Here is a 16,409-nt window from a genome sequence, read left to right on the forward strand (position 1 = left end):
GTCCTATGGACAGACTGTCCCACCTCAGCTGTAGATCTCTGCAGTTCATCCAGAGTGATCATGGGCCTCTTGGCTGCATCTCTGATCAGTCTTCTCCTTGTTTGAGATGAAAGTTTAGAGGGACTGCCGGGTCTTGGCAGATTTGCAGTGGTATGATACTCCTTCCATTTCAATATGATCGCTTGCACAGTGCTCCTTGGGATGTTTAAAGTTTTGGAAATCATTTTGTATCCCACTCCAGCTCTAAACTTCTCCACAACAGTATCACGGACCTGCCTGTTGTGTTCCTTGCTCTTCATGATGCTCTCTGTGCTTCAAACAGAACCCTGAGACTATCACAGAGCAGGTGCATTTATACGGAGACTTGATTACACACAGGTGGATTATATTTATCATCATTAGGCATTTAGGACAACATTGGATCATTCAGAGATCCACAAAATGAACTTCTGGAGTGAGTTTGCTGCACTGAAAGTAAAGGGGCCGAATAATATTGCACGTCCCACTTTTGAGTTTTTGAATTTCCACAAAAATTTAAAATAACCAATAAATTTTGTTCAACTTCACAATTGTGTTCCACTTGTTGATTCTTACACCAAACATTTACATTTGGTATCTTTATGTTTGAAGCATGATATGTGGGAAAAGGTTGAAAAGTTCCAGGTGGCCGAATACTTTCACAAGGCACTGTATATCCCCAGATATGGATTACTGCATGGGACACAACAACAGACAGGTATGGTTTATTGTTGGTTTGTTATTTTTATTACAGGAGATTGAGGGCGTCACATGGATTAGGAGTAATAATAAAATAGGAAAATTGAGTTGTGTTTTATTTCATTAAAATACTTTATTCTGGCTGTGTCTTTACTTAACATGTAACAACTATAGGATTAGTAATGGATAGGGGTCTTATTGACACCTCTCCATTACTGAGCTGTGGGCTTGATGTCACCTTACAATACAAAGGTGACATCAACCCCACAACTATTACCCTACTTGCCACTGCTACAGGGCAAGTGGGAAGGCTAAGTGTCAGTGTTTCTGGGGTGGCTGAGTGCTGATGTTTTTAGCCGGGGGGGCAATATACATGGCCCCTTCCTAGGCTATTAATATCAGCCCGCAGCTTTCTGCATAGCCTTTGCTGGTTATTAATTATAGGGGGACCCCACATTTTTTGGGGGGGATCCCCCATTTTAATAGCCAGTAAAGGCTACATATACAGTTGTGAGCTGATAATAGCCTGGGAAGCTCCATGGGTATTACCCCCTTCCCAGGCTATAAACATCTGCCCCCAGTTGTTTGCTTTCTCACTGCTGGTTCCGAAAATTTGCGTGGGAGCCCACGCCTTTTTTTCCCCAAAAAAGACTTATTACCTACGTCCCCTAACTTGCACACACACACTACTAATTGGATTGGTCACTAACATCTATATATCTACCTATTCAGCATCAATTTACTGTATGTAAACCATGTCTTCTATCCTGTCGGCTCCTGCAGTGATTTTACAGAAGCTGACAACTGAATTACCGGCTATTCTATCTAGATAGATATCTAACCTGTCAGTGTGATTATACTGTACGCCGCAGATCATTTGCCAGCTTTTAATCTATCATAATAATTATATATGTTTTGAATAATATTTTGTTTGAAAATATGTAAATGAGAGAATTGCTGTATGTAAAAGCTCATGTTAATCGCATTGCAATCAGATAGCAATCGCACTGCATTCTGATGTAAATCGGATGCTAGGTGTGAAAAATCGGATTGTACTCGCATAAAAAAAACCCATTACACTCCTCTGACTCTCCTGCATCAAAATCAGACTGATTTTAAAATCGATAGTGTGACTCCAGCCTAACTTGCATTTATGTATGGAAAAAAAACACAGAAATTTGGCAAAAATTTATAAACTTAATTTTTGTACCCTTAAGGCCGGGGTCACACTTACAGCGTAATACGGATGAATGTCCAGCGATAAAAAATCGCATAACACTCGGCCCAATGTTAATCTATGGGGCATCTCCCATCATCTGTTTTTTTCTTGTCCGTATTACACTTGCGAGTGAAATCGCAGCATGCTGCAATTGTCCGCGTATCTCAGCTGAGAAACGCCAATGCAAGTCTATGGGTGTGAGAAAAATAAATAAATTAAAAAAGAAAAAAAAAAAAAATCGCACAGCACACGGACCATCAGTGTGACTTGCGAAAAATTCTCAGGCACTGTCAAATGACAGGATATTGGCTCAGCCAATATTTGCTCATTTTGCAACTGTGTGAGAAAATCTCACCATACGGGTGAGATACGGATGACACACGGATACTTTTTTGAGAAAAATACCGGATTACTTACCGGTAATGCTGTTTTATAGAGCCCATAACAGCACCCACTAGAGAGAGGGGATCCGCCCCTAGGAACAGGAAACCTACAGAGAGATAAAAGGAGCGGTCCCCCTTCGCTCCTCAGTTGTATTACAGAGAATAGGAGGAACCGCCGCCAGGCTTTAGTTAATAGGCTCCATAATATGTACATATTTACAAACTTATACTATATCATCCTACTATTAACACCTCACCACCAAGGCACCTCATGCTACTATAAAAAAGTAGGGATGTGAGTGGGTGCTGTCGTGGGCTCTATAAAAGAGCATTACCGGTAAGTATTCCGGTATTTTCTATTCGCCACGACAGCACCCAATAGAGAGATTTACAGAGACTATAATTTGGGTGGGTTCACCGTGTCAAGGACCTATATTCCAAAGATAGATCAGAGGAAGAAGACAGATCTAATCTATAGTGCTTATAAAAAGTACTAGGTGAAGACCAGGTTGCGGACTTACATATAAGATCTATTGGTACGTCTGCCTTCTCCACCCAGGAAACCGACAAAGCCCTTGTAGAGTGTGCTCCCACATGTAGTGGTGGATCTCTTCCTTTAGCCTTATATGCCAGAATTATGGCATCTCTGATCCAGCGTGATAATGCATTCTTTGTGACTTTGGAGCCTTTGTTCTTAAGGTACCGTCACACTAAACGATATCGCTAGCGATCCGTGACGTTGCAGCGTCCTGGCTAGCGATATCGTTGTGTTTGACACGCAGCAGCGATCAGGATCCTGCTGTGATATCGCTGGTCGTTGATTAAAGTTCAGAACTTTATTTGGTCGTCAGATCGCCGTGTATCGTTGTGTTTGACAGCAAAAGCAACGACACCAGCGATGTTTTACAATGGTAACCAGGGTAAATATCGGGTTACTAAGCGCAGGGCCGCGCTTAGTAACCCGATATTTACCCTGGTTACCAGTGTAAAATGTAAAAAAACAAACAGTACATACTCACCTTCGCATCCCCCGGCGTCCGCTTCCTGCACTGACTGAGCGCCGGCCGTAAAGTGAAAGCACAGCACAGCGGTGACGTCACCGCTCTGCTGTTAGGGCCGGCACTCAGTCAGTGCAGGAAGCGGACGCCGGGGGACGCGAAGGTGAGTATGTACTGTTTGTTTTTTTACATTTTACACTGGTAACCAGGGTAAACATCGGGTTACTAAGCGCGGCCCTGCGCTTAGCAACCCGATGTTTACCCTGGTTACCCGGGGACTTCGGCATCGTTGGTCGCTGGAGAGTGGTCTGTGTGACAGCTCTCCAGCGACCAAACAGCGACGCTGCAGCGATCGGCATCGTTGTCTGTATCGCTGCAGCGTCGCTTAGTGTGACGGTACCTTTACCCTTTAAAGACACAAAGAGAGCCCTACTCTTCCTCCAGTCCCTAGTCCTTTCTAAGTAGGCCAGGACAGACAGGACGTTTCTCCTCCTCTGGAGTTGAGTGATCTTCAACAGCTGGACCTTGGTAATTTTGAAATTTTTGAATTTCAGCATGCCGCTCGCGTCGCTCGATCCCGACGGCCTCCTGAGGGGGAATCAGGTGGCGGAAATTTGATAAACGCTTTCGCTTCCGAAATCATGTTTTCGGCCTCCCGACCGGCCGCGAGGCCGGGCTTGAGGCTGGTATCGCGCATGCCGCGGTCTTATGGCGTGCCGGATGTGGCGGTAACGTTTTCGCGCCAAAGAAGTTTTCGAAAGTCAAGTCCAAATAGCCAGACGTGAATGCTCAAAAAACGCACGTTTAACCGGGTCTCACTCAAAATAGCCAGACGTGAATGCTCAAAAAACGCACGTTGGGCCTGCTCTCACTCAATTTTTTTCTAAATTTCACCGCTGAGCGACGAAACGCGTGCCCATTTGCGGCCCAAAGGCCGGGGGGTGCGCCTGACGCCGACGCCGCTTCGAAGTGACGCTTCGCGGGCCGGTTACGGATGCGCAAACTTGGCTATTCTGTGGGATGTGCAAAATATGGGTCTTTAACCGGCTCTCACTCAACTGACCGTCACTGCTTCATTTTCACCACCAGGTGTCATCTGTCGCTTAAAAATCATTCAATCGTTGCCACACATAACTCAGCCGCATTTCTGGAGATTGAACACCAGATGGCAGCTGTGCTTTCTAAAAGCCATTTAGCATAGACGAATGTCTGAGCAAATGTCTGGGGCAGGGGAGGGTGTGGGACGAATCGAGTGCTTGTCACTAATCCCCGGTCCTCTGCACGGTCTGTCCGGTGCGGAGGGGGCGGGGCCAGTGCTGTGCGTCCGGGGCTCTCTTCATCTCCCCTGCTGTGTGCAGTAACATCGGCAGTGGCGGGGGAGGGTGTGTGACGCCCCGGGTGCTTGTCACTAATCCCCGGTCCTCTGCACCGTCTGTCCGGTGCGGAGGAGGCGGGGCCAGTGCTGTGCGGTCGGGGGTCTCTTCATTTCCCCTGCTGTGTGCAGTAACATCGGCAGTGGCGGGGGAGGGTGTGTGACGCCCCGGGTGCTTGTCACTAATCCCCGGTCCTCTGCACCGTCTGTCCGGTGCGGAGGAGGCGGGGCCAGTGCTGTGCGGTCGGGGGTCTCTTCATTTCCCCTGCTGTGTGCAGTAACATCGGCAGTGGCGGGGGAGGGTGTGTGACGCCCCGGGTGCTTGTCACTAATCCCCGGTCCTCTGCACCGTCTGTCCGGTGCGGAGGGGGCGGGGCCAGTGCTGTGCGGTCGGGGGTCTCTTCATCTCCCCTGCTGTGCAGTAACATCGGCACTGGCGGGGGAGGGTGTGTGACGCCCCGGGTGCTTGTCACTAATCCCCGGTCCTCTGCACCGTCTGTCCGGTGCGGAGGAGGCGGGGCCAGTGCTGTGCGGTCGGGGGTCTCTTCATCTCCCCTGCTGTGCAGTAACATCGGCACTGGCGGGGGAGGGTGTGTGACGCCCCGGGTGCTTGTCACTAATCCCCGGTCCTCTGCACTGTCTGTCCAGTTTTCGGGGTCATTTTTCCTTGAAGCAGATTTTAAATGTGTGCATTAGCATCAGCTAAGGATTCCTCAGATTTTCCAGCAAAAAACGCATATAAAAAAAAAAAATCGCATGCGGTTTTCATGCGTTTTTGCGGTAAAAATCTAAGGAAACCTTAGCTGATACTAATGCACACATTAGAAATCTGCTGCAATGAAAAAAGACCCCAAAAACCGGGGTCACAGTGACTTTTTTGTTGTAGATAAGTGTGTGCTGTCTGGTGCACGGTGGGCGGGGTCAGCGCTGTGTGCCCCCGGGGCTCATAGATGCCCCCCTGTGCTCCGGTGTGTGGCGCAGGGTGGGCGGAGTCAGCGCTGCGTGCCTCCGGGGCTTATACATCTCCCCCCGGGTTTTACTGTGTGTGGGTCGGGGTGGGCGAGGTCAGCGCCGTGTGGTGCGGTGTGGGCGGAGTCGGCGCCGTCTGCCCCCGGGGCTCATAGATGCCCCCCTGTGCTCCGGTGAGTGGCGCAGGGTGGGCGAGGTCAGCGCCGTGTGGTGCGGTGTGGGCGGAGTCGGCGCCGTCTGCCCCCGGGGCTCATAGATGCCCCCCTGTGCTCGGGTGTGTGGCGCAGGGTGGGCGGAGTCAGCGCCGTGTGCCCCCGGGGCTCATAGCTCTCCCCCTGTGCTCCGCTGTGTGGTGCAGGGTGGGCGGGGTCAGGGCCAGTGCTGCCCGTGGTGGGCGGGGCCAGTGCTGCGCCCCTGGGGCTCATTCATTCCCCGGCTGTGTGCTGTTACGGCGGACAGTGGCGGGGGAGGGGCGGTGTGTGAGGAGGTTGTCACTCATCCCCCTTCTCAGCACTGTCTGGCCGGTGGGCGGGGTCCCAGCTGTGCGGCCGGAACCAGGAAGTCACTCGCCGGCCTGTGTGCATAGTGGAAGGGGGAGGAATCCTGTGACACGTCCCCTGTAGTGAAGGCAGCAAATTAAGAATAACATCCTCTGCCCGGCTGTAAGGTGAAGCGGGGGGAGGGGCGAGGGGCGGCCGGGTTCTGTGTGACATGGCGCCGAGCCCGCCCGCTGCTTTCCCGTTCTGACTTCAGCAACAATGACGTGACCTGTGAGCGCCAGATTTGAATCTTGGAGCTGCCGGCCGGTAAGTATGAGCCCGTATCGGCACCACCGCTGCATGTATGTATGGGGTCAGCTGTGGGGGGGGGCACTGCGGGGGGAGACAGGCTGTCCTTGGATGGGGACCGGGAGCTTAGCACAGTGTATGGGGGGGCACTGCGGGGGAGACAGGCTGTCCTTGGAGGGGGACCGGGAGCTTAGCACAGTGTATGGGGGGGCACTGCGGGGGAGACAGGCTGTCCTTGGAGGGGGACCGGGAGCTTAGCACAGTGTATGGGGGGGCACTGCGGGGGAGACAGGCTGTCCTTGGATGGGGACCGGGAGCTTAGCACAGTGTATGGGGGGGGGGGCAGTGCGGGGGAGACAGGCTGTCCTTGGATGGGGACCGGGAGCTTAGCACAGTGTATGGGGGGGGGGGGGGGCAGTGCGGGGGAGACAGGCTGTCCTTGGAGGGGGACCGGGAGCTTAGCACAGTGTATGGGGGGGGCACTGCGGGGGAGACAGGCTGTCCTTGGAGGGGGACCGGGAGCTTAGCACAGTGTACTGGGGGGCACTGCGGGGGAGACAGGCTGTCCTTGGAGGGGGACCGGGAGCTTAGCACAGTGTATGGGGGGGGGCAGTGCGGGGGAGACAGGCTGTCCTTGGAGGGGGACCGGGAGCTTAGCACAGTGTATGGGGGGGCACTGCGGGGGAGACAGGCTGTCCTTGGAGGGGGACCGGGAGCTTAGCACAGTGTATGGGGGGGGGGGGGGGCACTGCGGGGGAGACAGGCTGTCCTTGGAGGGGGATGGTGAGCTGAGCGCAGTGTATGGGGGCACTGCGTGGGAGACAGGGTCCCTGCAATGGGAAGTGAGGACAATGTATAGGGTCAGCTGTGGGGGGCATGGCAGGATACAGGGGTTCCCTGTGGGGTAGGGGAGGGTTAGGGGGAGCTGAGCACAGTCACTCAGCTGTGAACACTGATTATGAATGCAATGTTTCCCTTATTAATTATTGTTCTTTCTTTCCCTGTCTCTCAGTAGGTAACACTTGGGGCAGTCGCCCGCTCGCTGTGTGTCTGCTGGGAATATACGCTCGTGGAAGAACGGGTTAATGTACCAGTACAATTAATAGGGCTTAGAAGAAAAAATGTCAAAATTCAAAAATTTCCTTTTTTTTTCTTCTCTTTTCAAATAGGTAACAAGGCATCGTGCAGACTAAACTCGCTCAAGACCTGGCGGGACAAGGACTCCAAGTTTCCCTAATGGACGACATCGCTATGGAGGAACACTGCTCTCCGGCCTCCATCATCATCATGTGGAGCAGCTAAACCTCTTCAGCCTCGGTTTGGGTAAGTGACAATCCATGTATGGTCTAAGGAGCTGTCATGGCACATGTACATACATGTATGTGTATACATGTATATACAGTCAGCTGTCATGGCACTCAGGAAGTCACACCAGGGGGCTGTGTGGCTCTGTAGTCCTCTACAGCACCACACAACCCCCTCTACAGCGCCACACAACCATCTCTACAGCACCACACAACCCCCTCTACACCACCACACGACCCCCTCTACACCACCACACGACCCCCTCTACAGCGCCACACAGCCTCCACAGCCCCATACCAGACCCACGGACTCCCTCAGCCCCCCTTTACTGGCCCCTGCAGCACGCCACAGGCTCTGACAGGCTGTCCCACAGCCCCTCAGAGCCAGCATGCTCAGCCCCTCAGAGCCAGCATGCTCAGCCCCTCAGAGCCAGCATCATGCTCAGCCCCTCAGAGCCAGCATCATGCTCAGCCCCTCAGAGCCAGCATCATGCTCAGCCCCTCAGAGCCAGCATCATGCTCAGCCCCTCAGAGCCAGCATCATGCTCAGCCCCTCAGAGCCAGCATCATGCTCAGCCCCTCAGAGCCAGCATCATGCTCAGCCCCTCAGAGCCAGCATCATGCTCAGCCCCTCAGAGCCAGCATCATGCTCAGCCCCTCAGAGCCAGCATCATGCTCAGCCCCTCAGAGCCAGCATCATGCTCAGCCCCTCAGAGCCAGCATCATGCTCAGCCCCTCAGAGCCAGCATCATGCTCAGCCCCTCAGAGCCAGCATCATGCTCAGCCCCTCAGAGCCAGCATCATGCTCAGCCCCTCAGAGCCAGCATCATGCTCAGCCCCTCAGAGCCAGCATCATGCTCAGCCCCTCAGAGCCAGCATCATGCTCAGCCCCTCAGAGCCAGCATCATGCTCAGCCCCTCAGAGCCAGCATCATGCTCAGCCCCTCAGAGCCAGCATCATGCTCAGCCCCTCAGAGCCAGCATCATGCTCAGCCCCTCAGAGCCAGCATCATGCTCAGCCCCTCAGAGCCAGCATCATGCTCAGCCCCTCAGAGCCAGCATCATGCCCAGCCCCTCAGAGCCAGCATCATGCCCAGCCCCTCACAGGCAGCACCAGGCTGCCAGCATCATGCCCAGCCCCTCACAGGCAGCACCAGGCTGCCAGCATCATGCCCAGCCCCTCACAGGCAGCACCAGGCTGCCAGCATCATGCCCAGCCCCTCACAGGCAGCACCAGGCTGCCAGCATCATGCCCAGCCCCTCACAGGCAGCACCAGGCTGCCAGCATCATGCCCAGCCCCTCACAGGCAGCACCAGGCTGCCAGCATCATGCCCAGCCCCTCACAGGCAGCACCAGGCTGCCAGCATCATGCCCAGCCCCTCACAGGCAGCACCAGGCTGCCAGCATCATGCCCAGCCCCTCACAGGCAGCACCAGGCTGCCAGCATCATGCCCAGCCCCTCACAGGCAGCACCAGGCTGCCAGCATCATGCCCAGCCCCTCACAGGCAGCACCAGGCTGCCAGCATCATGCCCAGCCCCTCACAGGCAGCACCAGGCTGCCAGCATCATGCCCAGCCCCTCACAGGCAGCACCAGGCTGCCAGCATCATGCCCAGCCCCTCACAGGCAGCACCAGGCTGCCAGCATCATGCCCAGCCCCTCACAGGCAGCACCAGGCTGCCAGCATCATGCCCAGCCCCTCACAGGCAGCACCAGGCTGCCAGCATCATGCCCAGCCCCTCACAGGCAGCACCAGGCTGCCAGCATCATGCCCAGCCCCTCACAGGCAGCACCAGGCTGCCAGCATCATGCCCAGCCCCTCACAGGCAGCACCAGGCTGCCAGCATCATGCCCAGCCCCTCACAGGCAGCACCAGGCTGCCAGCATCATGCCCAGCCCCTCACAGGCAGCACCAGGCTGCCAGCATCATGCCCAGCCCCTCACAGGCAGCACCAGGCTGCCAGCATCATGCCCAGCCCCTCACAGGCAGCACCAGGCTGCCAGCATCATGCCCAGCCCCTCACAGGCAGCACCAGGCTGCCAGCATCATGCCCAGCCCCTCACAGGCAGCACCAGGCTGCCAGCATCATGCCCAGCCCCTCACAGGCAGCACCAGGCTGCCAGCATCATGCCCAGCCCCTCACAGGCAGCACCAGGCTGCCAGCATCATGCCCAGCCCCTCACAGGCAGCACCAGGCTGCCAGCATCATGCCCAGCCCCTCACAGGCAGCACCAGGCTGCCAGCATCATGCCCAGCCCCTCACAGGCAGCACCAGGCTGCCAGCATCATGCCCAGCCCCTCACAGGCAGCACCAGGCTGCCAGCATCATGCCCAGCCCCTCACAGGCAGCACCAGGCTGCCAGCATCATGCCCAGCCCCTCACAGGCAGCACCAGGCTGCCAGCATCATGCCCAGCCCCTCACAGGCAGCACCAGGCTGCCAGCATCATGCCCAGCCCCTCACAGGCAGCACCAGGCTGCCAGCATCATGCCCAGCCCCTCACAGGCAGCACCAGGCTGCCAGCATCATGCCCAGCCCCTCACAGGCAGCACCAGGCTGCCAGCATCATGCCCAGCCCCTCACAGGCAGCACCAGGCTGCCAGCATCATGCCCAGCCCCTCACAGGCAGCACCAGGCTGCCAGCATCATGCCCAGCCCCTCACAGGCAGCACCAGGCTGCCAGCATCATGCCCAGCCCCTCACAGGCAGCACCAGGCTGCCAGCATCATGCCCAGCCCCTCACAGGCAGCACCAGGCTGCCAGCATCATGCCCAGCCCCTCACAGGCAGCACCAGGCTGCCAGCATCATGCCCAGCCCCTCACAGGCAGCACCAGGCTGCCAGCATCATGCCCAGCCCCTCACAGGCAGCACCAGGCTGCCAGCATCATGCCCAGCCCCTCACAGGCAGCACCAGGCTGCCAGCATCATGCCCAGCCCCTCACAGGCAGCACCAGGCTGCCAGCATCATGCCCAGCCCCTCACAGGCAGCACCAGGCTGCCAGCATCATGCCCAGCCCCTCACAGGCAGCACCAGGCTGCCAGCATCATGCCCAGCCCCTCACAGGCAGCACCAGGCTGCCAGCATCATGCCCAGCCCCTCACAGGCAGCACCAGGCTGCCAGCATCATGCCCAGCCCCTCACAGGCAGCACCAGGCTGCCAGCATCATGCCCAGCCCCTCACAGGCAGCACCAGGCTGCCAGCATCATGCCCAGCCCCTCACAGGCAGCACCAGGCTGCCAGCATCATGCCCAGCCCCTCACAGGCAGCACCAGGCTGCCAGCATCATGCCCAGCCCCTCACAGGCAGCACCAGGCTGCCAGCATCATGCCCAGCCCCTCACAGGCAGCACCAGGCTGCCAGCATCATGCCCAGCCCCTCACAGGCAGCACCAGGCTGCCAGCATCATGCCCAGCCCCTCACAGGCAGCACCAGGCTGCCAGCATCATGCCCAGCCCCTCACAGGCAGCACCAGGCTGCCAGCATCATGCCCAGCCCCTCACAGGCAGCACCAGGCTGCCAGCATCATGCCCAGCCCCTCACAGGCAGCACCAGGCTGCCAGCATCATGCCCAGCCCCTCACAGGCAGCACCAGGCTGCCAGCATCATGCCCAGCCCCTCACAGGCAGCACCAGGCTGCCAGCATCATGCCCAGCCCCTCACAGGCAGCACCAGGCTGCCAGCATCATGCCCAGCCCCTCACAGGCAGCACCAGGCTGCCAGCATCATGCCCAGCCCCTCACAGGCAGCACCAGGCTGCCAGCATCATGCCCAGCCCCTCACAGGCAGCACCAGGCTGCCAGCATCATGCCCAGCCCCTCACAGGCAGCACCAGGCTGCCAGCATCATGCCCAGCCCCTCACAGGCAGCACCAGGCTGCCAGCATCATGCCCAGCCCCTCACAGGCAGCACCAGGCTGCCAGCATCATGCCCAGCCCCTCACAGGCAGCACCAGGCTGCCAGCATCATGCCCAGCCCCTCACAGGCAGCACCAGGCTGCCAGCATCATGCCCAGCCCCTCACAGGCAGCACCAGGCTGCCAGCATCATGCCCAGCCCCTCACAGGCAGCACCAGGCTGCCAGCATCATGCCCAGCCCCTCACAGGCAGCACCAGGCTGCCAGCATCATGCCCAGCCCCTCACAGGCAGCACCAGGCTGCCAGCATCATGCCCAGCCCCTCACAGGCAGCACCAGGCTGCCAGCATCATGCCCAGCCCCTCACAGGCAGCACCAGGCTGCCAGCATCATGCCCAGCCCCTCACAGGCAGCACCAGGCTGCCAGCATCATGCCCAGCCCCTCACAGGCAGCACCAGGCTGCCAGCATCATGCCCAGCCCCTCACAGGCAGCACCAGGCTGCCAGCATCATGCCCAGCCCCTCACAGGCAGCACCAGGCTGCCAGCATCATGCCCAGCCCCTCACAGGCAGCACCAGGCTGCCAGCATCATGCCCAGCCCCTCACAGGCAGCACCAGGCTGCCAGCATCATGCCCAGCCCCTCACAGGCAGCACCAGGCTGCCAGCATCATGCCCAGCCCCTCACAGGCAGCACCAGGCTGCCAGCATCATGCCCAGCCCCTCACAGGCAGCACCAGGCTGCCAGCATCATGCCCAGCCCCTCACAGGCAGCACCAGGCTGCCAGCATCATGCCCAGCCCCTCACAGGCAGCACCAGGCTGCCAGCATCATGCCCAGCCCCTCACAGGCAGCACCAGGCTGCCAGCATCATGCCCAGCCCCTCACAGGCAGCACCAGGCTGCCAGCATCATGCCCAGCCCCTCACAGGCAGCACCAGGCTGCCAGCATCATGCCCAGCCCCTCACAGGCAGCACCAGGCTGCCAGCATCATGCCCAGCCCCTCACAGGCAGCACCAGGCTGCCAGCATCATGCCCAGCCCCTCACAGGCAGCACCAGGCTGCCAGCATCATGCCCAGCCCCTCACAGGCAGCACCAGGCTGCCAGCATCATGCCCAGCCCCTCACAGGCAGCACCAGGCTGCCAGCATCATGCCCAGCCCCTCACAGGCAGCACCAGGCTGCCAGCATCATGCCCAGCCCCTCACAGGCAGCACCAGGCTGCCAGCATCATGCCCAGCCCCTCACAGGCAGCACCAGGCTGCCAGCATCATGCCCAGCCCCTCACAGGCAGCACCAGGCTGCCAGCATCATGCCCAGCCCCTCACAGGCAGCACCAGGCTGCCAGCATCATGCCCAGCCCCTCACAGGCAGCACCAGGCTGCCAGCATCATGCCCAGCCCCTCACAGGCAGCACCAGGCTGCCAGCATCATGCCCAGCCCCTCACAGGCAGCACCAGGCTGCCAGCATCATGCCCAGCCCCTCACAGGCAGCACCAGGCTGCCAGCATCATGCCCAGCCCCTCACAGGCAGCACCAGGCTGCCAGCATCATGCCCAGCCCCTCACAGGCAGCACCAGGCTGCCAGCATCATGCCCAGCCCCTCACAGGCAGCACCAGGCTGCCAGCATCATGCCCAGCCCCTCACAGGCAGCACCAGGCTGCCAGCATCATGCCCAGCCCCTCACAGGCAGCACCAGGCTGCCAGCATCATGCCCAGCCCCTCACAGGCAGCACCAGGCTGCCAGCATCATGCCCAGCCCCTCACAGGCAGCACCAGGCTGCCAGCATCATGCCCAGCCCCTCACAGGCAGCACCAGGCTGCCAGCATCATGCCCAGCCCCTCACAGGCAGCACCAGGCTGCCAGCATCATGCCCAGCCCCTCACAGGCAGCACCAGGCTGCCAGCATCATGCCCAGCCCCTCACAGGCAGCACCAGGCTGCCAGCATCATGCCCAGCCCCTCACAGGCAGCACCAGGCTGCCAGCATCATGCCCAGCCCCTCACAGGCAGCACCAGGCTGCCAGCATCATGCCCAGCCCCTCACAGGCAGCACCAGGCTGCCAGCATCATGCCCAGCCCCTCACAGGCAGCACCAGGCTGCCAGCATCATGCCCAGCCCCTCACAGGCAGCACCAGGCTGCCAGCATCATGCCCAGCCCCTCACAGGCAGCACCAGGCTGCCAGCATCATGCCCAGCCCCTCACAGGCAGCACCAGGCTGCCAGCATCATGCCCAGCCCCTCACAGGCAGCACCAGGCTGCCAGCATCATGCCCAGCCCCTCACAGGCAGCACCAGGCTGCCAGCATCATGCCCAGCCCCTCACAGGCAGCACCAGGCTGCCAGCATCATGCCCAGCCCCTCACAGGCAGCACCAGGCTGCCAGCATCATGCCCAGCCCCTCACAGGCAGCACCAGGCTGCCAGCATCATGCCCAGCCCCTCACAGGCAGCACCAGGCTGCCAGCATCATGCCCAGCCCCTCACAGGCAGCACCAGGCTGCCAGCATCATGCCCAGCCCCTCACAGGCAGCACCAGGCTGCCAGCATCATGCCCAGCCCCTCACAGGCAGCACCAGGCTGCCAGCATCATGCCCAGCCCCTCACAGGCAGCACCAGGCTGCCAGCATCATGCCCAGCCCCTCACAGGCAGCACCAGGCTGCCAGCATCATGCCCAGCCCCTCACAGGCAGCACCAGGCTGCCAGCATCATGCCCAGCCCCTCACAGGCAGCACCAGGCTGCCAGCATCATGCCCAGCCCCTCACAGGCAGCACCAGGCTGCCAGCATCATGCCCAGCCCCTCACAGGCAGCACCAGGCTGCCAGCATCATGCCCAGCCCCTCACAGGCAGCACCAGGCTGCCAGCATCATGCCCAGCCCCTCACAGGCAGCACCAGGCTGCCAGCATCATGCCCAGCCCCTCACAGGCAGCACCAGGCTGCCAGCATCATGCCCAGCCCCTCACAGGCAGCACCAGGCTGCCAGCATCATGCCCAGCCCCTCACAGGCAGCACCAGGCTGCCAGCATCATGCCCAGCCCCTCACAGGCAGCACCAGGCTGCCAGCATCATGCCCAGCCCCTCACAGGCAGCACCAGGCTGCCAGCATCATGCCCAGCCCCTCACAGGCAGCACCAGGCTGCCAGCATCATGCCCAGCCCCTCACAGGCAGCACCAGGCTGCCAGCATCATGCCCAGCCCCTCACAGGCAGCACCAGGCTGCCAGCATCATGCCCAGCCCCTCACAGGCAGCACCAGGCTGCCAGCATCATGCCCAGCCCCTCACAGGCAGCACCAGGCTGCCAGCATCATGCCCAGCCCCTCACAGGCAGCACCAGGCTGCCAGCATCATGCCCAGCCCCTCACAGGCAGCACCAGGCTGCCAGCATCATGCCCAGCCCCTCACAGGCAGCACCAGGCTGCCAGCATCATGCCCAGCCCCTCACAGGCAGCACCAGGCTGCCAGCATCATGCCCAGCCCCTCACAGGCAGCACCAGGCTGCCAGCATCATGCCCAGCCCCTCACAGGCAGCACCAGGCTGCCAGCATCATGCCCAGCCCCTCACAGGCAGCACCAGGCTGCCAGCATCATGCCCAGCCCCTCACAGGCAGCACCAGGCTGCCAGCATCATGCCCAGCCCCTCACAGGCAGCACCAGGCTGCCAGCATCATGCCCAGCCCCTCACAGGCAGCACCAGGCTGCCAGCATCATGCCCAGCCCCTCACAGGCAGCACCAGGCTGCCAGCATCATGCCCAGCCCCTCACAGGCAGCACCAGGCTGCCAGCATCATGCCCAGCCCCTCACAGGCAGCACCAGGCTGCCAGCATCATGCCCAGCCCCTCACAGGCAGCACCAGGCTGCCAGCATCATGCCCAGCCCCTCACAGGCAGCACCAGGCTGCCAGCATCATGCCCAGCCCCTCACAGGCAGCACCAGGCTGCCAGCATCATGCCCAGCCCCTCACAGGCAGCACCAGGCTGCCAGCATCATGCCCAGCCCCTCACAGGCAGCACCAGGCTGCCAGCATCATGCCCAGCCCCTCACAGGCAGCACCAGGCTGCCAGCATCATGCCCAGCCCCTCACAGGCAGCACCAGGCTGCCAGCATCATGCCCAGCCCCTCACAGGCAGCACCAGGCTGCCAGCATCATGCCCAGCCCCTCACAGGCAGCACCAGGCTGCCAGCATCATGCCCAGCCCCTCACAGGCAGCACCAGGCTGCCAGCATCATGCCCAGCCCCTCACAGGCAGCACCAGGCTGCCAGCATCATGCCCAGCCCCTCACAGGCAGCACCAGGCTGCCAGCATCATGCCCAGCCCCTCACAGGCAGCACCAGGCTGCCAGCATCATGCCCAGCCCCTCACAGGCAGCACCAGGCTGCCAGCATCATGCCCAGCCCCTCACAGGCAGCACCAGGCTGCCAGCATCATGCCCAGCCCCTCACAGGCAGCACCAGGCTGCCAGCATCATGCCCAGCCCCTCACAGGCAGCACCAGGCTGCCAGCATCATGCCCAGCCCCTCACAGGCAGCACCAGGCTGCCAGCATCATGCCCAGCCCCTCACAGGCAGCACCAGGCTGCCAGCATCATGCCCAGCCCCTCACAGGCAGCACCAGGCTGCCAGCATCATGCCCAGCCCCTCACAGGCAGCACCAGGCTGCCAGCATCATGCCCAGCCCCTCACAGGCAGCACCAGGCTGCCAGCATCATGCCCAGCCCCTCACAGGCAGCACCAGGCTGCCAGCATCATGCCCAGCCCCTCACAGGCAGCACCAGGCTGCCAGCATCATGCCCAGCCC

At 59.7% G+C, this 16,409-nt stretch overlaps 1 long non-coding RNA gene across 1 annotated transcript in view; it reads left to right on the forward strand.

Moving 5' to 3' along the window:
- Window positions 1-7,202: 7,202 nt before the first annotated feature.
- Window positions 7,203-16,409, forward strand: part of LOC143818320 (uncharacterized) — a 22,239-nt gene continuing 13,032 nt past the window's right edge. The window contains exon 1 of the long non-coding RNA XR_013224464.1: window positions 7,203-7,769. This is a non-coding gene — a long non-coding RNA (uncharacterized LOC143818320). The remainder of the gene's footprint in view (window positions 7,770-16,409) is intronic.

Source organism: Ranitomeya variabilis, chromosome 3 (genome assembly GCF_051348905.1).
Source record: "Ranitomeya variabilis isolate aRanVar5 chromosome 3, aRanVar5.hap1, whole genome shotgun sequence".
Classification (NCBI taxonomy): Eukaryota; Metazoa; Chordata; class Amphibia; order Anura; family Dendrobatidae; genus Ranitomeya; species Ranitomeya variabilis.